This window comes from Haliaeetus albicilla, chromosome 5 (assembly GCF_947461875.1).
Source record: "Haliaeetus albicilla chromosome 5, bHalAlb1.1, whole genome shotgun sequence".
NCBI lineage: Eukaryota > Metazoa > Chordata > Aves > Accipitriformes > Accipitridae > Haliaeetus > Haliaeetus albicilla.
Window position 1 is genome coordinate 21706658 of NC_091487.1, and position 23763 is coordinate 21730420.

The 23763-nt window shown below is 35.5% G+C and overlaps 2 long non-coding RNA genes across 2 annotated transcripts; both read left to right on the top strand.

Annotated features, from left to right (window-relative positions):
• The first annotated feature begins 5640 nt into the window (after window positions 1-5640).
• Window positions 5641-10364, top strand: LOC138685445 (uncharacterized). Its single transcript, XR_011324702.1, has 2 exons — window positions 5641-7851; window positions 9607-10364. It is a non-coding gene; the product is annotated as an uncharacterized lncRNA (long non-coding RNA).
• Window positions 10365-18117: 7753 nt separating this feature from the next.
• LOC138685319 (uncharacterized) lies at window positions 18118-21814 on the top strand. Its single transcript, XR_011324554.1, has 2 exons — window positions 18118-18725; window positions 20899-21814. It is a non-coding gene; the product is annotated as an uncharacterized lncRNA (long non-coding RNA).
• Window positions 21815-23763: the final 1949 nt, after the last annotated feature.

Genomic DNA, 23763 nt, shown 5'->3' on the forward strand with positions numbered 1-23763 from the left:
GGACAATTCTTCCAACCCATAAGAGGGTTCAGATGGAGATGTGCTGGGCTGGACTCCTAATTTCTGCACATAGCAGAACTCCACTGATGGTAACTGGAGTATTACATATTTATAGTGGTAGAAATGATATTGTAATTCAGACTTGTTATTTTGTCTTTTTTCTTCAGATTTACAGGGTGGAAATCAATTATTATTTGACATTTTGACTGCATTTTCATCAGCCAAGTTTGAGATTATTTTTTTTCTTTCTTTTGTTTTTCTTTGTAAGGTTTAAAGAAAATCCTTGTATCTGGCATGGAACTATCAGGTAAAAGAAGATGTTTTATGTTCTGAAAAAAATTTCACCTTTCTGTGTGAACCCACAACTCAAAACCAGGCTGATTTTAAACAACTACTTTGTAATGAGGAGACAGCTTTTTCTGGTCTGAAGAGAGATAGGGTTGAAACAATATATGCACATCTATTAAAAATCATAATTTGTTAATATGAAATACAGTGCTAACTGTGTTTCTTTAGGCACCTATGACAAAGTCAATTATTTTTAATGAGAACAAAAGAGTTAGAAATAAGGAAAACACTCAAAAGTACTGTATAATTTTTTTTTGCCTCAGATAACTAACCCTTTGAGCAATACGACTTCAACTTTTGTTTAACTTACATTTGGCTCCTTTTTGTTGGTAAATCATAAATCCTTTTATCTTCTGCTTCCATTCCCAATAGAAAATAGTCAATTTATGAAGAAAAAATTGCTCTTGTTGCAGGGGTAGATGAGTTTAATTGTGAAGCCAGTGTTATCCAGGAAGACAGACTTGATTGGCTAAAATTCCTTTCTGTTTGTAAATCTATAAATCTTTAGGTAGTTGGTTCACTGTCCCAAATTCTTGTACGTGACGTTGTCTTTTAAGACTAAGTGCTCAGAGCTGCACTTGGAAGTCGGTGTGCAGCTATCGCTGTTGTGGATGGATGTAAGCCGTGTAATTACATATGCACTTGTCCCCTAGCAACACATAAACGGTCATGACACTTGTGAGAATGATTTTAACTCAAATAAACCTTGCCTTTGGAGCAACCAAGATTGTACCCAGACTCTGCATCATCTGTGCCTGGAAGAGCGGTAGGAACAGGAAAATAGGGTGTGACACTAACTGTTTGGCTTCTACATGCAAATGATATTGTCCAGGCTTTATGAGTCATTATGTGCATGGTTCAGATTTAATAAAAAATTTAATTGTTGCTGGAAGCAGTGGGTTTTGTCTAGTGAGACCCTCAGGGCAAGTAATCCAGAATAAATTCTGCACAGAGCTGCCCTATCTCTTTGCATTCAACTCTGTCCACACCCCATGCTGGAAGACTTGTCAGAATTGTCTGATTTATTAGTCACTGCAATTGCTCGTGTGACAGAGCAGCTCCTCCTCCTCTAAGAATGCAAATGTTGTCCTTCTATAACAGGCAGTCATTATTTAGGGAAGCATAGGGGGCTCTGGAGATCTGGAATATATTTAGCAAGACATAGTTTATCAATTTGCATAAAGTTTCCTCACATTGTGTGTACTGCTGTATTGATTCACTCTCTTAAATTAAAGACTAGATATCCATGTGAATGTTGTTAGCATAGTAATAATTTTCTTAATTTATGATGACCTTGGTCAAGTCACAGATATAGTAGATGCCTCAGATAGTATTAACATTCTTCACAGCCTCATAAGCACTCAAACTCCATTTTCTAATGCTAAGACTCCCACCTAGTTCCTCATCAGGTGCTTTGTGTGAGTATCACACTTGAGTTAAAGCAGAAGACCTATGCTGATGCATATTAAATTCGTCATCATCTCTCTGCTGTACCTCTAAGTATACAGAAAGGAAGAGAGAGATTCAGTCTTTGTTAAAGGGAACGGTGCCTCTTCTTTCTAGTTCTCTACCTTTCTTGTTCTAACATACCTTGCCAACTTTATAATTGCATGCAATTTATACATATGATTTGAAAAGCAAACCCCAAATTGTCCTTTCAGATCCTTTCATCCATCAATCTATCCCTTTAAAGTGATGATGTAACAAATTTGATTAGCAGGCAACAAAGCAACAAAATACATATCTTATTCTTAGCTCATATTTATAAAATCTTCAGTAAGGAAGATGTTGATGGTCTATATAACAGAGAAACTGAAGCTGGCTACCCACCAAAATCTTTCTCAGAATAAAGTTTTTTAAAACTTTTGGGAAAATTAATTATGAGAATGGCAGCTGTTACCTACAAATAGACAGTAAAATGGTTTTCCAAACTGATAGTGTCCCATTAAAGCAGTAAAGAGCTGTGTGCAGACAGTTTTGGAAGAAGAATTTGGTCATAATTCTTGAAACCTCAGAAAAAAGCAAAATAATTTGTACATTAGCTTCTAGCTTTCTGGCAGAAAATGTAGAAAGAGTTATATTGGAACTTCAGAGCATGTTCTTGGGTGTGTGGTGTTGAAAATTTTGTATACTGAACTAAGAACATCTTAAAAATAAAGTGAAATAGAAAGGGGTTGGTTTGTTTGTTTTAATGTAGGAACTTTTTCATACCTATTCAGTTTTGAAATTGCTCACAACTATTAAGGTCACTGAACAAAGACTATAAGCAAGTATACTAAATATTATTGCTAAACAGGTCTAAACAAATAGGTGATAAATTTTGAGTTTGTGGCTCATATAAAACCACATCATAATCTGAGAGATAAATGAAAGAGAAATATCTCTGAAATTATGCATTATTTTTCAAGATTTCAGTTAAATTCTTGTCTTTTGTGTTTATATGAATACATATATGCAGACACACACAAATATATATATTATATATATATAGTGTATATATCTGCATATATATATCTGAAATGACAACATAACTTAAAAATAAACCTAGAAGAAAATTTCTCAGTGTCTGAAAACTGTCATTGATGTTAAAGGAGTTGTATTTTGACATATCAGTGGAGAATCTAGTCTGTATAAATCATTAAGGCAAACTTTCAGGAATATTGCTGCATTCAAGAAGACAATCACAGATTCAATTTACATCAAGGTTAATATAAAAAAGGTACTGAACTGGAACCCATCAGAATGTACATCTAGTGTCCAAATTCACAGCTGCAAAACAACATATAAGCAAAAGTTAATCTTTATTGTTCTCCTAAATTTCTGAATTTGGAATTTAATTCTTTTGTCAGCAAAAGCTGAAGTTCAGAGAAGAGCAATCTAGAATAACTTGCAGGACATGTCAGATGGTGGTGTTCTTACTCAGCACAAAGCAGAAATCCCTCAGGTTTACATCCACATACCATAATTAACATAGACATGACATCAGGGTGCTAAAAAGAAATAAAATATCTGATACTGTCCATGACGAGCTTCCAACAGGTTCAGAACTTATCCTGAAAACATGTAATAGAAACTCCTCCTAGGATTAATAGGAGTTTGCCTTTAAAAAAAAAAAAAAAAAAAAATCTCTGTTTATATCCTCTATATGTCTATCTACACCGTCCTCTAAATAGCAAGATATATGGCTTTCTTACAGAGTGTCAAAAATATATGTGATGGAAAAATGTCTTTGCTTTAAGTGCATTTTGAATTATATTGGAAAGAACAAGAAATACATCACAGAAAATATTTTATTCAAAGCTCATATAGAGTGCAATGGAGACACAAACAATTATATTACAATTCTCACTGTGCCCTGGGACTGCATATTTCTAAATATTTCTACTTTAAACTGAAGTATTCCAGCGTGGGAACATTCATAGAACAAACACAAAAAATAATTAAGATTTTAATCCATAGAATAAAATAAATCCATAAATCCCAGATATTTGAAGCACATTTTCAATTAGTCATCAGTATTCCCTGCAAGAAATGATCTGACAGAAAAAGAATCGCCAGCCAGCCAGCTTTTTTTTTTTTTTTTTCCCCCCAGATGCTGCCTGAAATTTTGATTTCAGGTTCTTTAACTGACTAAAGTGACAACTGTGTAGCTCAGAATTGGAGTGACACGTAATTTCAGTCACTTAACTGAGTGCAAATTCCTTATGTTTCCACTACCTTTAATTTAGAGAGATGGACACTCTAAACTTGTAATTCAGCTTCAGGGTGAATTGTCTATTATATTAGACTGACTACAAGAGGAATTTAGGCTTAGTAAGTTCCTAATTTAAGTGTCTCTTTTAGGTACTCAAAGCAAGGTTTCATAAATCTCAACAAAATGCTACCTATTTATAAGAATGAAGGGGTACATGTTGTCTTGTACTTTATATTTCAGTGATATGGCAGAAGCACAAATGAACTCTGAACTCTGGACTTTTCCAGCTTGTATGAAAGGTCTTTTGATACTGAAATATCTTGCTTTTGGCTGAAGTTATTTGTCATTCACATCTTCACTTTCTAATGATCTTAGGGAGTTTATTTTTTTATTAGCAAAACCTTTGCCACTCTCCTTCAAATCTTTAAATGAGTAGCAATAGCTTACATACATTAAAAACATGTACAGTTATCCACCAGAGAAGAAGAATTATCATTTCAACATATTAAAACAAACAAATAAGTACTTGTTTGACAAAACCACCCCAAAGCCTTGCTGGAAACTAACACATGATATGACAAGTGGTTTATTTTTCATACCAGTCTCTTTTTTGCTATTGTATATTCAAGTTATGGCACTTGATATTAAATTGCACACAGTCTAAAACACACAGCTCTGTGGCTATAATGATCTATCCCTGCTTTGCCCAGACTGAAGTAAACATCATACATGTGGTACTCATTTCACATAAATTTCAGTTTCTGATCGGTGGTTACTGTCACTTGTTCAAGATAACAAACACAAAATTATGGGAGAGCAATGTGGTGCAAAGTAGCCTGGAAGTTATCCACCGAGCACGTCTTTTATATCTCAAGTTGTAATCCAGCTCACAAGAATGCCTTTCATGTATGAAGAAAGAGGTTATTATCCTATCAGTATACAATCTGTTAATAACAAACATCAGGGGAGAGCAATTCATTTGCCCTGACAGCTTTGTTGAACAGGCTTAGAAACTGTTCTGAATAGTGAAATACATTAAGAAAAAGATGTTATTTATGGCAGAAGACAGGAAAGGGAGCTTTCCTCCTGGAATTTAGGAAACTTCAGCCAGCCAAAACATAGCAAAATTTCCAAAATATGTTTGCAAGATTAATGAAAGACAGACCTTCTTATTTTCACCTCAGATTTAAAGGTGAAGGCCATGTCACTTGGTGACACTTTTTTCAAGGTACGATATTGAAAATCTATCCCTCTTACTCATACAAAAACATAGGCAGATCTAAGTTCTTATGAAAAGCTGATAATTTTATTGGTCTGGCTTCTGATTTAATTTTATTTCAATATTGTTAACCTGAAAAATTCATTTTATTCAGCCTGTGCTTCTCCATGTTCTGATCCTATCTGGACTTTCTCAAGAAACATCATGGAATAGGAGACGGAGGTAACTTGCTTATGCTTACATGGGCCTAGACGCATAGTCTGCTGATGTAATAAACCTCCAGACTTACTGTATGTGATTGTATATTTGTATTTGATATTATATTTATATTTTTTAATATATATAATATATATGTACACACTCCTATACTGAAGGATATTTTTGTTACTGAATATCCTTCTCTCTGATTATGACCATGGCATTGCCAACAATTACACCTACAGCTAATAAAGCAAGAAATGAAAATTTAAAAAAAAAGAAATTAAAAACAATTATGCTGATCATTATTTTGTGGTACCTTAAGAAATGGTTGCACAGACATGGACATGTATCTGAACAATTCAGAAATTCGGATTTTCTAATTGACTGTATTTTATACACTGGGATTTGCAATAGATTCTTGTTAGTTGTAGCAAAAAAGTTTTGAAAGAGTTCAGCAAAGGATACTGTGTGCTCCTTCAATCAGTAAAAGGAGTTTCTCCCTGTTGTAAGAGCTTACATACTTCATAAATAGAGGTGGAAACAGAGCTAGAGAATTCCTTCCTTCCTCTCCTTCCCCATGAATGCTAAATCTGAGAATAAAATCCAAGTTTCCTCCAGGTCTTGTGCCTCCATTACCTTCCTCTCAGGGAAGCTGCTACCACCTGCGTGGGTCATGCAGGTACAGGTGGGTGTCAGAGGGGCTGCTTGGCAAGGCAGGACCTGGGCCAGCCACATGAGGTCAGTAGGCTCTGACAGCTGCTCAGAAAATACGTGTATCGAAGATGATGAGCATGATGCAGAATTTATCAAGCTGGGTAAGCATTTCGAACAATAGCACAAAAATCCCATTGTTGAATTTGGCTTTCTTTGGTTACCTGTTACCTTCCTGTCCCGGTCTCCCGTAATTTTTTGGAATGAACCTTTGGTTTTGTACTAAGAATATGTACCTCCCACCTGCAATTTTACAAGTGTGAAATAATAACATCTGCAACCTTTAGTGAAAAGAGGCCTAATAATTTTTTTACTGTTATGTTGTAAAATACATTTATAGTTCCTGCCCTTGTTATTTGTGTTTTAAACCCACATGTCATATTTTCAAAGAAATAAAGTGAGAGATTAAAAAAGAAATCCCATATGTAACAATTTAGATTTCCATTTATGAAGCAAAAGTTACTGTCCTTAATAGAAAAAATAATTCAGCAATCCAATTAAAGTGTTATTGATCTGTTATGGTCATTACACAGTGGAAAGATTGACTATGAGCTATTTTCATTATAATTATTTATTCACATCTCATGGTGTTTTGGTTTTTTTTGGTTTTTTTTTTTTTAATGAACTTATCAGCTGATGAAAAGGTGCTGAACTTGCAGGCTGAAGTTCACTATTTATGTAAAAAAGACAGGTAAAAGCAGAAAACAAGCATTTTCATTTGTTAAGAGGAAACATTTTCTGTAAGGATCCAACATTTTGTCTCTGTGGGACTAACAAGAGAAAGCCATGTGGGGTAATTCACTGAAAAAAATCCAACAAACTATATCATAGGGTTTTTTTGAAGAGCACAGACACTAGGCAACATAATTAAATTAATTACTATTGGGTCTGGAACTCTGACTCAATCAATCAAACAATGAACTTCCCCACTCTGTATTTTGTTAGAATGCGTCAGCCTACTCCGATAAGAGCTGGAAATCCTTGGTAAAGAAAGCATTACCTGTGAAGTGATGGCCAAAGAGGTATGTACTAAATCACAAAGACTGAACTAGTTGGGGAAATCCATTTTGCATCTTTTGCCATTTCATAGACGGAGGGAGGAGTCGATGAAAGATTTGAAGAAGAATGTTTTTCTATCCCAAGGGTATTTTTTTTTATCAGTCTTGTAACTTCAGGATTAACAGTTCATTAATATTAGACACATGGATGCCTTATGGTCTAAATTTCTATCAAGTCTCCCACACAAGCTGAAGTGAAATCCACATTTGCATTCAAAAATTCATATTTTCATTACCAGCTGGTGACTAAAAGACACAGTTATCAAAATCACATGTGCAGTAAAGATCAAGGATGTCAAGGTCTGCGGACCAGAAAAGCTTTGCCCACAGGTACATTTTTAAGTTCAAGTGTTTTCATATGAAAATCGCAGTTCTTATTCTAGGGCTTGGGTAATTAGGACGAAGAAGGAATTAGATTCTCCAAGTACAAGAAAACGTCCACCACCACAAGTCCACACACAAACAAATTTTTATTCTCATTTAGGCTTAGATGATTTTTAGGTGGCCTTTCTTCACAAGCGTGACCTTTCTGTGAGAGTGAGGATGTACTGAATCCTCTCATTCAAATGAAGAAAAAGAAGATTGAGAAAAGACAGTTTTGCAAGTTCACACAGAAGTAGGTGGGTGGAGTTAAGTGAGATCCCTCATTAACACAGAATCAAATATACTTCTAGAGGAAGTCCCTTTTTTTATCCAGCTTACTGAAATTATAATTTAAGTGTTGGACATGACCGCAGCCCTCATTGCAGCATTTTTTTCTGCTGCTTACTGCCATTTTAGCACTGTGGAGATTGGCCACATAATACACTCCCATGCTTTGAGCCTCGGGCTTTGTATTGTAAACAAACATTCCCCTTTAAATTCTGTATAATAAATTGGAAGTTCTGAGTGTGACATTTTCTCAACAGAAAGGTCTGTAGAAGGTGGAAAATCCATTTGGAAAGTCACCGGACAAAGTGACTTTGGATCTGAAAGACCAGTACTAGTGACATTTAATTCAAGAGGGATGCATAGGGCATCCAAAGCGGGAGAGTCATTCAGACAGCTGCCAGGCTTTTCCCATGTTATGACTACTCATGGTGTATTTATGTTCTCTATGTGCTCCAGAGAGACAAGCCAATCTTCACCCCACTGTTGCAAGACAGATAAAAGTTATTATCTGTGGTATAAAGTTGAGGAACCTGAAACTGAGAGATGCAGATTTGCTCAAAGCCTCACAGTGACTCAAGCAAAAAGTTGGATTAAGAAACAGTTTTCAACCATTACTATGCTTCATCACGTTTTTCTGTCTGGAAAATTGTCTTTGTTCATGGTCAGAAAAAAATCATTGTGGAAAGAAAAATTCAGAATAGATGTTTTTTCCAGATAGCTATGGACATTTGGGAGAGGCAGGCAGCTATGTGCACACACATGTACAGACATATAACCCCACACCCACTATATTAAACTGTTTTGGAATGTACTAGTAGTGTCTTGCCTTTTCTCTAATGGCTTTCATTTCAGAAGATCCTAAAGAGTCCTATAAAGTGTTAAGAGCTCTGCTGAAAACCAACCAAGTTCCTATATACCTGTTTACTAGTGGGGAGGGGAGGAAGTTATGCAAAGGCAGAAAAATAGAAATCCTTGTGTTTAAAAATTGTATGAGTTTGTTCCAGAGAGTCCCTACTAGCTTTGAAAAGGCACACTAGATTTTCTTTTCTTTCAACATTTCATGAGGAAGATGATCTCTTTCACCTTAGTAAGACTGAAGAGATCAATGTGGAGAAAAGTAGCTTGAACCTACTTCATAAACCATGAGGAAATACCAGCAGCTAAGTCATAGTATGGATTTTTTTCTCCTTTCAGTAAGTTCTCAAGGTCTTATTCAGTGTTTCTCTTGCCCCGTGCTGAGACCTGTGCTATCTCTATGAGCTGAGGAAAACTTATTGGTGACATCAATTGTCCCTTAATGGATGTTCATGGGCATTAGATTTTGTTTCTAACCAAAACGAAGACAGAGAAAGAACTGCAAATAGTTACTTACATGGATGTCTGAGCTAGTCTCTATGACTTCCTAGAAAGTTATAGAGAGAGCAGAAAAAAAAGTTGCTAAACATATAGCTCAAATAGCAAAATAGCTATAACAGATACTGTGATTCTGATGGAAAATACATTAAAAATGCCTAGTATGGACTGAAATGTCTTCCACCACATAAATTTGAAAACTACAGAAATAAACATTTTTGGGTTGCATTTTGGAATTGTTTCTTAAGAATAATGTTAGACTACAATTATGTTAGTCAAAATAATTTTTGTTCATCAGTATCATCTGCTGAATTAGTCACAGCTATTTGAAAGATTTTTCTTCAGTGATGGGTTTCTTCTTATTTTTACAGTGCCAGCAGTAAACTAAATGTTCAAGACCTTCACCTTTTGGAATGAGGAGATACTAAAGAATATTTTGCTAAGTGAAAATGTGATAAGTTGCCTAAAATAACTTTTTATCTTTCAAGAACTTTGGTTAGAGCTTATGGTGAGCCAGTCCTTGAACAACAGACCATCTTCAAAAGCCTTTAATACTTGCTGATTTGCTTTTATTTCACAGTTTCAATACAACAAACAATATTTCTGGATTTCTGTCCATTGCAGCTATTGTCTGTGGATGATTGCTAGACTGGCTTGACACTTTTGTACTAGAAAAAAATTACCCAATCAAAAGGATATAACAAGTCTGGATCACTCAAATGTTTCCAAGGGGTCAAATCAGGATTCCATCTTAAACTGAAAAAGACATATGTTTTTAACTAGAATGGTAAGTATTAGAAAATATTGTGATGAAGACAGTTCTCACAAGACCCTGGCACCAGTGAACTCAATGAAGAAAAACCCACTAACTAAATTAAACATGTCTGGATTTTAATATAACTTTCTTGAAATGCATATAGCTATGAAATAGATGATGAGGTGGCAAGGCTACATTTTCCTTTATATGTACTCTTTTTTTATGTTACTGTCTGTAGGCGGTTTGTAAGCCAGACTTGATTCAGCATGTTACAAATAAGTATACACTGTATTCTCTAATAGAGACATTACCTTTGTTCTTATTTCCATTTATATTTTTCCCTTATAATATAATAAATTATTCAAACTGAAATGTATCTCTGGGTTTCAGGATTTTTCAATTGGTTGGTTGTCATTGGTTTTGGTTTTCATGTGCTTACGACTATTACATTTTAGAAGAAAAAACAGATGCAAGATATCTCACAGGAGAGTTTTTATCACATTATATTTCCAGTTCAGTTCCCAATCCAGATATCTGAGTAATGAATACATATCCAACAAAAACCCCTAAACTTCCAGATATGTCAGGGTTCAGCAGAAAGTGCCAGTGTATTTCATACATGCCATTTTGATATCTTTGAGATGTTATGATGCTAAATCCCCTCAGAGGTGTCTTAAGCTAGGGTTTTCCAAAGAGCCTCAGGGTATAGGGAACAGTTGCCTGTTTTCTTTAGTTTCTCCTAGCTATATTTGGCTTAGCTTCAGAAGACCTTATTTCTCCCTTTAAAAGTCCCATGACCATAAATGTTATGTCAAAGGGTTTTGTTTTGTTTTTTTAATCTTATGATTACTAGCTACAATTCAAAACATCTTAAAATGAAATCACCTTTGGATTCCTGATTTGTGGGAAGTGTTTGAACTGTTTGTAAGGTATGAACACACTAAAACACATCAGCTGTTAATGCAGTAACATTAAAGTTATTACTTTAATGCTACTAACATTAAAGTTAATAAATATTTCATATTTATTTATATTTTTGATAATCATGTCCCATGTTGATAATTATTGTTATTATTAACAATAGGGTTTAAATATGTCTGAAGAAAGTCTAGGCTAATTCTGTAACAGATTATACAAATGTGAAAGTGGAGACATCTTAATTTTTACCAAACCCCATAAAACCATGTAAAAGAGAGTGTAAAGTCTTTACATATTTTGTGACTTGTACACTAATACGAGTCAGTGAATTGGCAGTGTTGAGGAAGACAGGCATAGAACAGGCTTCAGCTTCTGGCACGCTGCCTTGCCAGTGTGCTCCATCAGGGCCCCCCCCCCATTTCTGTGGCAGAGTAGAGGCTTTTTCTTTGATTCTAAGATCACACCACTAATGCATCAGCTAAATATTATCAGGATGATTACACCTTTTATATATTTTATCATTGCTTCCAGAAACAGCAACAGCTTCCTTCAGGCACTCTGCAATAGAAAAGTATCCATAATACCTACCCTGAGGAATCTGCTATATATAATAGCTAACTATATCTAATGTAGATGTGGGTTTATGTTTTTTTCTTTCAGTTTGGGCAATACTTTTTGCCTCCACAGTTAATAAAACTCCAAAGGATAGGAAAAAATGACATTTAATTTTCTTGGCTTTGGCTACCACATTGTTGTGTCTACATATGCATGCACTCATCTACGGCTGCTCACACCCACCCTTCCACCCACCCATGTACACACAAAACTAATCACAGTGTTTTTAAAATAAAATAATTCCTTACTGCCTAACCACAATGGCAACCCTGCCAGCTCATTTGGTTCACCATGAATAAAATACACAGAATATCCCACTAGTGAATCTTTTGGTTAAAATGAACATTATTAAAACCACAGTATTTAAGCTTCTGGTAGTTGAGCTGTGTTGTCTTCATTGTGATTCTGTGACAGTGTTAACAGAATTTGAGTGCACAGAGTTCATGATAAGTCAAGATCATGAAGCACTGCAGACCAAATGTGCTAATCTGCTCTGGAATGTTGCCTCAGCCCATCTGAAAAGCCTGTATTTGTGTTGAAGACATAACAAAGAGAACTTCTGCTTTTGGAGTCACTGAAGGTATTTTAAATACTCATCATGCTAGGGATCTCATTTATCATTAGTGCATTCGGATATCAATTTTACAAATGTACCTTTGTATATATCATCTAGACACTGGAGATTTCCACCTCTCACCTTCTCCACTCAGGGAATCAAAGAAATAAAACTATCAGCTTTTTTAAAAATGTATTTATTTTTTCTTTTTGTTTTTCCTTTTTTTATTTCCTTCCTGCAGGGCTGGTTCTTTTGCTTTAAAACTGGGAATCAGAGTATATAAACTAAAGCCAGATCCCACAGTTGGAGTGCTTTTAAGACTTGGAACAAGTTAAGATGTAAGTTTTCTTATTTATGAAGGAGGTAAAGAATGGCAGACAAAGGAATGATGGGACAAAGAGAAACTGCACTTCTGTAATTATAATGTAAGTGTGTAGTTGCAAACTGAGAGCTCTTTGCAGGAATTGTGTGATGTTGGCCTTTCTCACAAAACAGGAGAACATAACACTTTAACAATGTTTAAAGAAGCTGAAATGCTTTGCACTAAACAGAACAAACTCATCCTTTGTTGCATACTCCTTAATGGAACGTGCCTGTAATTACTTTCTCCAATAACCCGTTTTCAGCAATGTTTGGGTATAACCTTTAACAGCTTTCATTACTCATATTGACAGAGGTACGGCTATAATACAGGGGCACACACGAGCATATTTCTACATTCACACTGCGTTGAAAGGTGATTGAAAAAGTGTTGCAAACTCAAGGAATCAAAAATAAGAAAATGCAGTTTTAATTCCACCTGCTTTGGCACACCCATTCTGCAAAGTTTTGGATTTTGTGATCCCATACTGCCTCAGTCACTGCCAAGGTTGAATGATGTACTGCAATGAGCAATTTTTATTTTTTTTTTTCCTTTATGTTTAAATTCTTACTGATATAACAGAATTACTACACCACTCCAAGTGGGGTCTCACCAGAGCGGAGTGGAAGGGGAGAATCACCTCCCTTGACCTGCTGGCCACTCTTCTTTTGATGAAGCCCAAGATGCAATTGGCTTTCTGGGCTGCAAGCACACATTGCTGGGTCACGTTGAGCTTCTTGTCAACCAACACCCCCAAGTCCTTCTCCTCAGGGCTGCTCTCAATCCATTCTCTGCCCAGCCTGTATTTGTGCTTGGGATTGCCCCAACCCATGTGCAGGACCTTGCACTTGGCCTTGTTGAACTTCATGAGGTTTGCACGGGCCCACCTCTCAAGTCTGTCAGGGTCCCTCTGGATGGCATCCCTTCCCTCCAGCATGTTGACCACACCACACAGCTTGGTGATGTCGGCAAACTTGCTGAGGGTGCACTCGATCCCACTGTCCATGTCCCTGACAAAGATGTTAAACAGCACTAGTCCCAGGACCAATCCCTGAGGAACACCACTCGTCACTGCTCTCCACTTGGACATCGAGCCGTTGACAGCAACGCTTTGAGTGCAACCATCCCACCAATTCCTTATCCATTGAGTGGTCCACCCATCAAATCCATGTCTCTCCAATTTAGAGACAAGGCTGTTGTGCAGGACAGTGTCAAACGCTTTGCACAAGTGCAAGTAGAAGATGTCAGTCACTCTTCCCTTATCCATCAATGCTGTAACCTCATCATAGAAGGCCACCAAATTTGTCAGGCACAATTTGCCCTTAGTGAAGCCATGGTGGCTGTCACCAATCACTTCCTTATTTTCCATGTGCCCTAGCACAGTTTCCAGAGGATCTGCTCCATGGTCTTGCCAGGTACAGAGGTGAGACTGACTGGCCTGTAGTTCCCTGGGCCTTCCCTTTCCCTCCTTTTTAAAAATAGGGGTTGTTTCCCCTTTTCCAGTCAGTGGGAACCTCAGTGGTGTGCCACAACTTTTCTAATATGATGGATAGTGGCTTAGCAACTTCATCTGTCAGTTCCCTCAGGACTCTCAGGTGCACCTCATCAGGTCCCATGAACTTGTGTGCTTTCAGGTTCCTTAGATGGTCTTGAACTTGCTCTTCTCCTACAGTGGGCAGTACTTCATTCTACCAGTCCCTGCCTTTGGATTCTGTATTTCATTTTTTTTTGTAGTCTGTGGGGTATGGAAAAGGAACTATTAAAATCACAGAATGGGTTTAGATTTCTATGTATGGGAATGGAAATAAAAATCTTCTTAGGTAGTTCCCTTTTAATTCTTAGAATAGTTTTTGATTTCTTTCTTTCCTTCCATCATTCTTAATTAATTAATTTCACTTTGGGTTTTGGGCAAAATTTTTGGTGTTCTTCGGAAGCTGACAACTTGTTGGTGTGGTTCGGTTATAAGAGCTCTCGTAGAAAAAGTAAAAAGAGTTATTTATCTAGTGTAACATTTGCCAGCGTTTGGCTCCTTTTGGTTCTTGATGGCCACTTTTCAGGACATGGACAATATATTTCTTTCAAATGAAATAAAAAACAACACAGTAGCCATTTTTTTTTAGCAGGATAGTACCAGAAAAAAACCCAAACAAAACAACAACCTATTATGATTAGTACTAAGACTTTTAAGGTTACAATAATATTGGCTACATTACATCTGATGTGGAAATAGTTATACTGGTATGATGTATGTTGGGTCAGTACAGTTTAATTCTCTTTTGCAAGAAATTTCAGCCTGAGATATTAATTACATTTCAAGTCTTCATAGAATAATTTGCTGCAAGAAATCTTTTTTTTGTTTTCCACACAGTAATCCTTCTTGTGAATTAACATTATCATTTAGAAGCAAGATTACACCACATAAAATGACCATTGTTATATTTGATATTTTATTATTGCTATTTAACAATTAATATTTAATATTTTACTACCTATAGATTTGACCAATGCAAATAATAACATGCATATAAGAGAGCAGAAAGCAACCCATTTTAGGTTACCAGAAAAACCCACTTTCTATAGCCTTGATTCATATAATGACTTCTAAAGGAAACCTTTCTCAAAAATTGTTTGTGGCAAACATATGTTTGTCAAAGTTTGACAGTAATAAGAAACTAGGTGATGCAAAAAAGGAGGAAGAAAAAGGAAGTAAAACCTTTTTTCACTGTGTTATTTCTGTTGATGTGAACTTCTAACAGCTTACTTTCTCTGACAGACCTGATTAGCTCAGAGGAAGACACTAAAGGGGATATAAAAATTGAGGTGGGGAGGAATCCACCCCTGCACCACTGGGGAGAAAGAAGAGAGAGTCCCTATCAAAAGAGCTCCCTTGGAGTCTGGGCAGCATATGAGTAAACACAACAGCAGTCACAAAACTCGTGGGAAAGAAAACAAAACCTGTTTGAAAACCTGGCAGTCATCAGTGTGAGATCCACCCATTCCACCAGAGGTGTGGGGTACTGGGGTTAGGAAGTGAGAAGATCAGAGCCCCACATCGTGCTAGAAGAAATCATGACTATAGGAAAAAGACAAGTAAATTCAAAGCAATTATTGTGATTCGTCGCTTCCTAGGAGTCATCTTCTTTCTAACAAAAAAAAAAAAAAAGAAACAAAAAAACTACAGGAAAGATTTTGGGCCAACTATGCAATTGTATTATAGTGCTAGCCCTTTAAAACTTATCATATAATTATTTCTGTAAGGTATTTTTATTACGGAGCCGTAGTCTTTATCCATTAAGAAGCCCAGCAATTGTCACTATTTAATATTCTGGTTTTAAAACAAGCATTCATTTCAAATTTTTGAGAAAATCTTAGTAAGGAATCCACTGTTTTCTGAACTAAGACTTAGTACTTTTACTTTGGAAAAATTCCATACATAAAAAACAAAGGAAATGCAGATGAAGATTTAAGGTATACAATACCAATCAAATTCTTCAGTCATTTTTTGAGCAGAATATTTAGACAGAATCCACAAATTTTGTTTCTTTACTAAAGGGTTTCCTACTGTCCTTAAAAACCCAATGACTTTCTAACAAGATTTTAATATGGAATTTCATCAATTTGCTGAGGAAGGTAAGCCTTATGCTGTAAAGGTAAAATCTCTGACAGCAGTAATCCTTCATGCATAAAATCTAATGGCTGAAGTCAGAGCTTTAACATAGTTAAGGTCTCAAGTAATATGTCTAAAAGCTGGGATTTCCTGGCTTTAACTAATGAAACTTCTTGTTCATGGCAATGGAATTGTGTCCACTTGTGAACTTGGCCCTAGATATGGAAAGAAGGCCTTTTCAGTTTAGTTTTATTGTATTAATTCTCCCTGTAAAGTACTGATATATTAACATCAATGTAGCTGTCTAACTTGCCATTTTACTCAGTTTCATAGTAAATGACAAGTAGTTTTCAGCTTTTTGAATAAGCTGTCCAGCATGCAGACATTTATCTGAAGATATGTCTGATGATCACACAGGTGTAAAACACTAATGCATCTTCTGGCATTCATTGTTAACTGTGCAATTATCTGATTTACCTTTAAGAGTTTGTTTTGGAAATTATGCGTATTGCATAACAACAAAGTAAGACTGTGAATTTCAATTGAATGCACTTTGAGAACAATTTTACAAATAGTGTTTCTGATTTTTCAAGTTACACTTCTTGGATAACTTTCTACTTAAATTGACTTAAATTTGGATAACTTTCTACTTAAATTGAAGTTAGATATCCAAAAATAAGGAAATAATTGTTTTATTTTTAGCAGTTTCCCTTGCCATAGTGAACAACCTGGTACATTTCTTTGCCAAGTTTAAGAAAATGACTTTATGTTCTGTTTCTCCAAACCGTAACAATAGACTATCAGAACAAAAAATTACCAACTTCAGTTCTGTTCTTAAAGGGATATTGTCTCCAACCTTAAAAATGAAATAAGGCAGAAGAAAATGAAAAAGTAACAGAAGGGTAGTTAATACTTATTGCATCTTCACTGTCAGTCTCAACTGACACCAGCAAGATTCTCTGCCTAAAATGACTAAGAACAACCCAAAGTGAAGTCCTAATCCAACAGAGGACCTTTGCCAATACATCAGCAAATACATTTTCTGAAAATAACTATGACCATTCAGCAAATAAGATCACACAGACATGTGAACATTGGTGTACGTGCACACATGTGTACAGGCACAAAGCCCTGAAAAAAACCCCAGTCAATCCTTCCATACACAGCTAAACTTGCAACCCCCCCTGATTTTGATATGGATATGCCAACAACACTGTCCTTGCTTTGGTACATCCTACTCCAGTCAGAGCTCAACTCTGGTGAAAATGTGTACCTCTGTAGTGAGTGGCTACATAGACAAAAAGTTTCTAGAATGGGCAAAACTATAATGAAGATACTTACAGCGCAAGGGTTCTACCACTGTACGAATTATAATATATTTCCCTTCCAGTTCACCTATCCAGCATCTCTTATACCACTTCTGCTTAAAATATAGTACTCTAAGGATGAAAGAGTTAAGAGTTGACTACATTTAAGGGTTTTGTAGACATTTGACTTTACGCTTCAAACACCTTCATGATAACGCCTATGCCATGACACACATGGTTACACCCACATTATCACATTGCATAAGAATGTTACAGGATTTTTTTGAAAATTATTTCTCAATCTCATATTGAATAGGCATTTACACAATAGAATTGTAGAGTTTTATGCAAACGTCTTCTACCCACCTACACAAAAATTTGAATTAAAATGGGTAGAGATCCAGACAAGCTATTTACAAAATATCAAGCTCATGAGATATATGCAGATCAAACACTTCTCTTAAACTAGACATCCAACAAAGACAACAAGAAGAGATAAAAAAATTCTAATAAGCTTCCAAAACACAGCACTGCAGTGATCAAAAGTGACATTACCTGTACAGTAATTAATGTACTTAATTTATTCAAAGCAGTTCAAGATTTGAAAATAGGACTAATGTCTGACTGAAAGTGGAACCCCAGAGGCAAAAGGAAATAATCAGAGGCTAAGAAAAAAAGAATAGCTGTATGCAAAAATGTTAAAAACCTCCTAGATAATATGCATGACATGTTCTAGTAGGAGATTAGAGTTCAATGTTCTCACTGTTTTCTCCAGACAGTACTAATTTGTTTCCAATTAGTAGAAAATGTAATGCAACTGACTTAACAGACTAAAGTGGTCACAAGAATATTGTCTCCGCTTGTGATCTTGCCACAGAAATCTGTTCTCCCTTGTGCTACCTTGTTCTGAAAAATTATATGCAGTCAGTTGTCTGCTTGCCACGTACTCATTTTTTTTTTTTTTTATAATAGGATATCATTTGTGAGAACACACATTAATTTAGACATCCCCTCAACCACATTAGATACTACTACATAAGAGAGGATTTGTAGCTGCTCTGGTGGAAATAATAATGGAGTAATTGAAACCGATTATAGTGCTGTACTTAAGCCACTTGCAACAGTCTGCAAGGATCTTGCATGGGAATTATATACTGAGCAAAGATTAATGAACTTCTGTTCTCGATGTGTTGTGTTTCTTTTTTCTTTTTTTTCCCCAGGCAGTTGTTAATGCCCTAATTTTTAGTAGGAATGTTTTTTGCACTGTTGTAGGAGTAGGTAATTTTTTCCTTATGAGTCTAATCTTTCTGATGCCTTTGCAGTGGCATGTGAGTCACCCTCAGCACTGGAGGAAAAGAAGCTGCAGAAGGTGAGAAGAGCACAGTTTCTAAAGGACAATAGTGGACCTTTGCATTGAGGTGACACCATTGCTTGTCTTCCCAAACAAACACTGGGAAATTCTTCTAATTTGTTCTCTCCTGCTCTTGCTAAGCTGTAGTTAAAAGATCAGGAGATTGAAGAAATGTTGAAATCTCAAAAGATAAACGATCTCAGGAAACAAAAATTAAAAGAAAAATAGCAAATTTATACTTGGGAGATCCCCCAATGGGTGCAACTCCCCAACCCTTCAGCTACATAAACATCTCTTCAGGAAGGCAAGGATGCACATAACTTGAGTGGCACATGGAAAAACTCCTAAGCCAAGAACCTGGTCCGACTGGGCAGGAGATTCATTACCACTTCTCTAACAAACTTCGTGAAATCGGCTAGATAATGGAAGGGCCAAATGTCAGATACTGGAAAATGAAGGGCTGCACATAGAATAATTAGAAAGCTGAGAGATATGAGTGTTTAAGGAAAGAAATGAAGAATAAATGTCTTGCTAATTCATGCTAAATGGCAGGTAACATTTTTCATTATTTGGCAAAGTGGTGCAGAGATAAGACAGTAGTCTGAGAGTGAGATTTCCTAAGCTTGACCTTTGCCATTCACCAACTGTGGGTCATGTTATAGGCAGGTCACTTCAATCTCTGTGCTTGGATTCTTCGGATGTAAATTAGGATTAAAATATTCTCTCTTTAAAAAACAAATTAAATTAAATAAAATACACATGTCTATCAAAGATGAAACATTAAGTAATCCTGACTATTTCTTAATTTTTTTTCTCTCTTACCATCTGGGATTCAATGAAAAGAAAGAATATATTACAGACTTAGATGAAGAGATCTAATAAATAGAAATTTATTACCTTTGTCATTAAGTAAAGGCTCTGTAATATTATGTTTTGATTAAAAAGAAAAAGTCTATTTCCTTAATTTATTGTTGGCACTGGGAGATGAGGTTAGATTTTACTTTTTCATAGCCCCAGTTTTTGTCACTTCTTGCATAACTGTTACACCAATGTTGCCCTACATTTTCAATTAACAATCTCATCAAACGGACAAGAAACTTCCAGCCTCTATTAAGCCTTGGTCTGACCTGCTTGGGAAAGTCACTTGACATTCTTGTGCCTCAGTTTTCTCAAGTTTAAAACAAGTTTGTTAAGGGTAATCATCCTATATTATTGACTCATCTCTCTACCTCCTAAATAGCAGCTGCCTCCAAAGTTTTACTTTTTATAAATCATCACTTCTCATTGAAAATGCACTTAGTCACAACCTTTCTGATCACTTCAAGTTAGCACATTACCAACAGAGAATAACATATACTTTTCCTAGATACACATAAATAATATATAAGATATTTTTCAACTTGATGTGCTTACACCTATAGGCCAAATGAATAAAAACAATTTATGTTAGCAGTCAGCATTAGTTTACATTTCTTACACTTGTTTAGAGGACTGACAAAAATATAAGATCTGAAAATCAAAGTCTTCTTATCAGATTGTGTGCTCATTTGGTTTGTTTTTGCTCCTTCATTTTGCAACTCTTGCTACTGCCATGCACAGCAGGAAATGCAGCTGAAGTCAAAAGACTAAGCAAATAAACAAAGCAGCTGCTTTAGAATACTTCAGACAGGGCCAAGTCCTGAGTTACAGGACAAGTTAGCTAAAATAAGGAAGGTGAAAAATTAAAACAGTATAAAAATACTTTATATCTGTCCCATCATAAAGGGCATTTCATTCAGTTTTTAATTAATTCAGTGTTGGTTTTTTTTAAATGAAGGATGAGTGATGGAGGGAGATTGTTTGCTAAAGACTAAGGGTTTAGTTCTAGTTTTGGGCACATATGTGTTGTTCCTGTTTGATTCAGAAGAGGCCTGAGGCCACAGTTTGGCCCTGAGTGATTTGTGACAGATGATGAATAACAAATAAACTCTCTGAGCAGAGATCAAGGGCTTGGGGTAAGCATCTCAGTTTCTTGCCTGGGAAGATGCAAAGGCTTTGTTACAACTTGTATTTCAGCAACTTTTACCTGTCATTACACCTCACATAAACACAGAAAGCATGAGGATGGGAGAAATATATTAAACAAATGTAGGCACAGATGCTCAAAGGTTGTTGCTTGTGACTGCTGACCATTCTCATCTTCTTTAACAAGGCACAATATCTAGCCTGACATATGGACATGGTGGAAAACGGAGACAGCTGACCATTTCTGCATTATACCAGAGTGACCAACCCAATGGACAACATGAAACCTTTTGCTGAGAAAGCCCTTTGTTATGCCATCACCTTAGTATGATATTATCAATCTACTGTTGTACTGTGCCAAGATGCTTCAATGTGCCTCCATGAAAGAAGTTTACTGTAAAATAAATGTGTTTTGGAAATGAGAACCTCTTAAAAGTAATAGGTGCAGTATCCAGATTTGGGCCTGGGTTTAGGCAGAGGCTGTTAACGGATAGTGCAGAGGGCTTATTTTAGAGAAGACTGTGTTTGTTGTAGACATTGCCTGAAACAGGTACATAGATTTGTGAAGACATACTGTTTACTGCAAGTTTTATGCAAACGTGAACTGACATCCTAGCCAACGTTCTGTTGGACTGTGTCATTTGACTAAAAGATCCCTCATTCAGTAGAAGAATAGCTTCACAGTCTGCAATGTGATGTTCTCATGTTAACTCCAAGGAAAGTAGGACTAAATTGATGTTACCAGTTTCATTCTGTACCCACGGTATTAGTTTTGACACTGACTGCATGCAGGTGGATTATAATGCATAATATTGATCTGGAGGATTTTTTTTCCCCTTCAGCTGCACCTTAGCTTCTAGCCTTGATCTTAAAAGTTAAGATGGATGTTCAGTATTATCATCTAACAGAAAGGGTAAAAAATCAATTTTATCTCCTAGTGCTTCATTCCCTTGTCTTCCAGTGCTTGAGTGGTGGGGTTGTAACAACCATCAGCGTACGGTTATGATGTTATGACAACTTCTGGCAGATGAATATATTACTGTATGTTGATGCTCCTGAAATCAACTTTCTGATTAAAGATATGAAAAGACTATGGCAACCAATCAGCTTTTTTAATGGAGTAATAATTTCATAAAGCACTGCTTTGCAGAAGGAGAGTAGCAAGATCTAGCTAAGAAAAACCTGTGCGTGAGCCATGCATTTTCCAAGACTGATGGTGATAGATGATAGTTGCTCATTATAGTTTATGGATTTTAAAGGTGACCTGAACACATGAAAAAGGACAGTTTCAAAAATTTTGCCTTTCTACTTTCCAAAAGGTAATGAATTCAAACAAAGGAAGGATTCTCATCTTTACTAACCCTGTGCTAAGTTACCAGAAAAGCTTTGATTCATCTGTAGCTGGAATTCTAGATGTAGATAATTGTCAATTAAAATGTATTGATGAGTCCTCTAAACTTCATTGGAGGACTTCTTTATGTCACAGGATGCCTTAGTACTGGGAAGTAAAAACCTGCCTTCCCACCCTGCTTTCAGGACAATATTCAGCCATAGCTGAGGATTTCTGCCATTATCCTTTGGTCTTTCCTAACCTTTTAAACCTCATTAATCCTTTCCTGCCATGTCCTCTATAATTCAATTTGTTAAATGCAGGCCTCATTCAGCCCTTCATTAGCCCAGTAAATCTTTTTATGTTTGATTATTTTATACAGATGTAATGTAGATCAGAATCTAAGAGAAATCTTCACTACTGAAGGCAACATTGAACTGTTTGTTTTTCCTCATCATGTCGATAGTTCTGTGCTCATACATAACAATTTCTTGTACAATCTTGTCTATACGATATAGATAAAAATGTGACAGAACAAGTTGTCAAGCTACACTGACAGTATTTATGCAATAGATGTATTCCTTTAAAAAGATATCATGCAGGCTGCTGACCTACCAAAAAAGCTGAGACCAGGTAAAGTTTATAAAATACATATGTTTTTCTGATCTCCCTTAAAACAATATAGTAAGGGGTAGTTCTGTTGAAATGTGCAGAATTTTATACTTAAACTCACTGAATAGCACTGTAAATGACTGCATATAATGAAATCATCAGAGGATTAGTGTTTTACATATTTTATAAGATGGTATTAAAATACTGTTAAGACACCACCTATCTTTCTTCACCTTCAAATAGAATCCAATCTATTTCTGACAGTTTCAATATTCCTATTAAAAATGGAGCCAAAAGTCATGAGATTAGATTAAACATGAAGGAATGTAAAATAAATGCTATACATTTACTTTTTTGCTTCTTTCTTTCCCCTTTGCTTTCTTGTTTCTAAGCATTCAAGGTTATTAAAGGAAAGAATTAAAAGAGTTTGTTTTTTTTTTTTTCAAATGGCTGATATATTTGGGAAAAATAATAGCAAAGCAGTAATAGTAGCAATAAATAATTAAACCAGCCAATACTAGCATATAATGACCTGACACCATGAGTTGAAAATTATGAAGAATTAAATGTCAGGAAACATTGCTGTGTTTTTATTTTTCTTTCTGTTGTTTGTTTTTTACAATTCAGCTTGTATTTACAGAGGTTTGACTTTCATTTTCTGCTTATAATGAATATATATTTAAGTTCTTTAAAAGCATTTAGACAGTTTATGTTTATAGTCATATGACCCTGCATTATTAAATATAACATAAAAAGCAAAACTTTTAGATGTTTATATATCTGCACAAAATGTTATAAAACAGGCCCATTGTTTTATCTTCTAAGGATTTTACTAAAATCTTAAAATTTTAAAGAGTATATATATTGTATTTATAAAGCAAATATATTACTTCAGTGTTTGTTAAATGGTTTCAGTCAAGATAAATTTCATGGAAAATTTTGCAGAAAATAGTAACAAATTATAATTTTTGTTATATTTTACATTAAATAATAGAAACCAAGATCAGAAATATAAATCTCTGATAAATTCTTTGTTATATCAGAATAAGGTAATTTTGTATTGATTTGTGTAAATTTTAAAGCAATTTCTCTTGATTTCTATCAAGATAT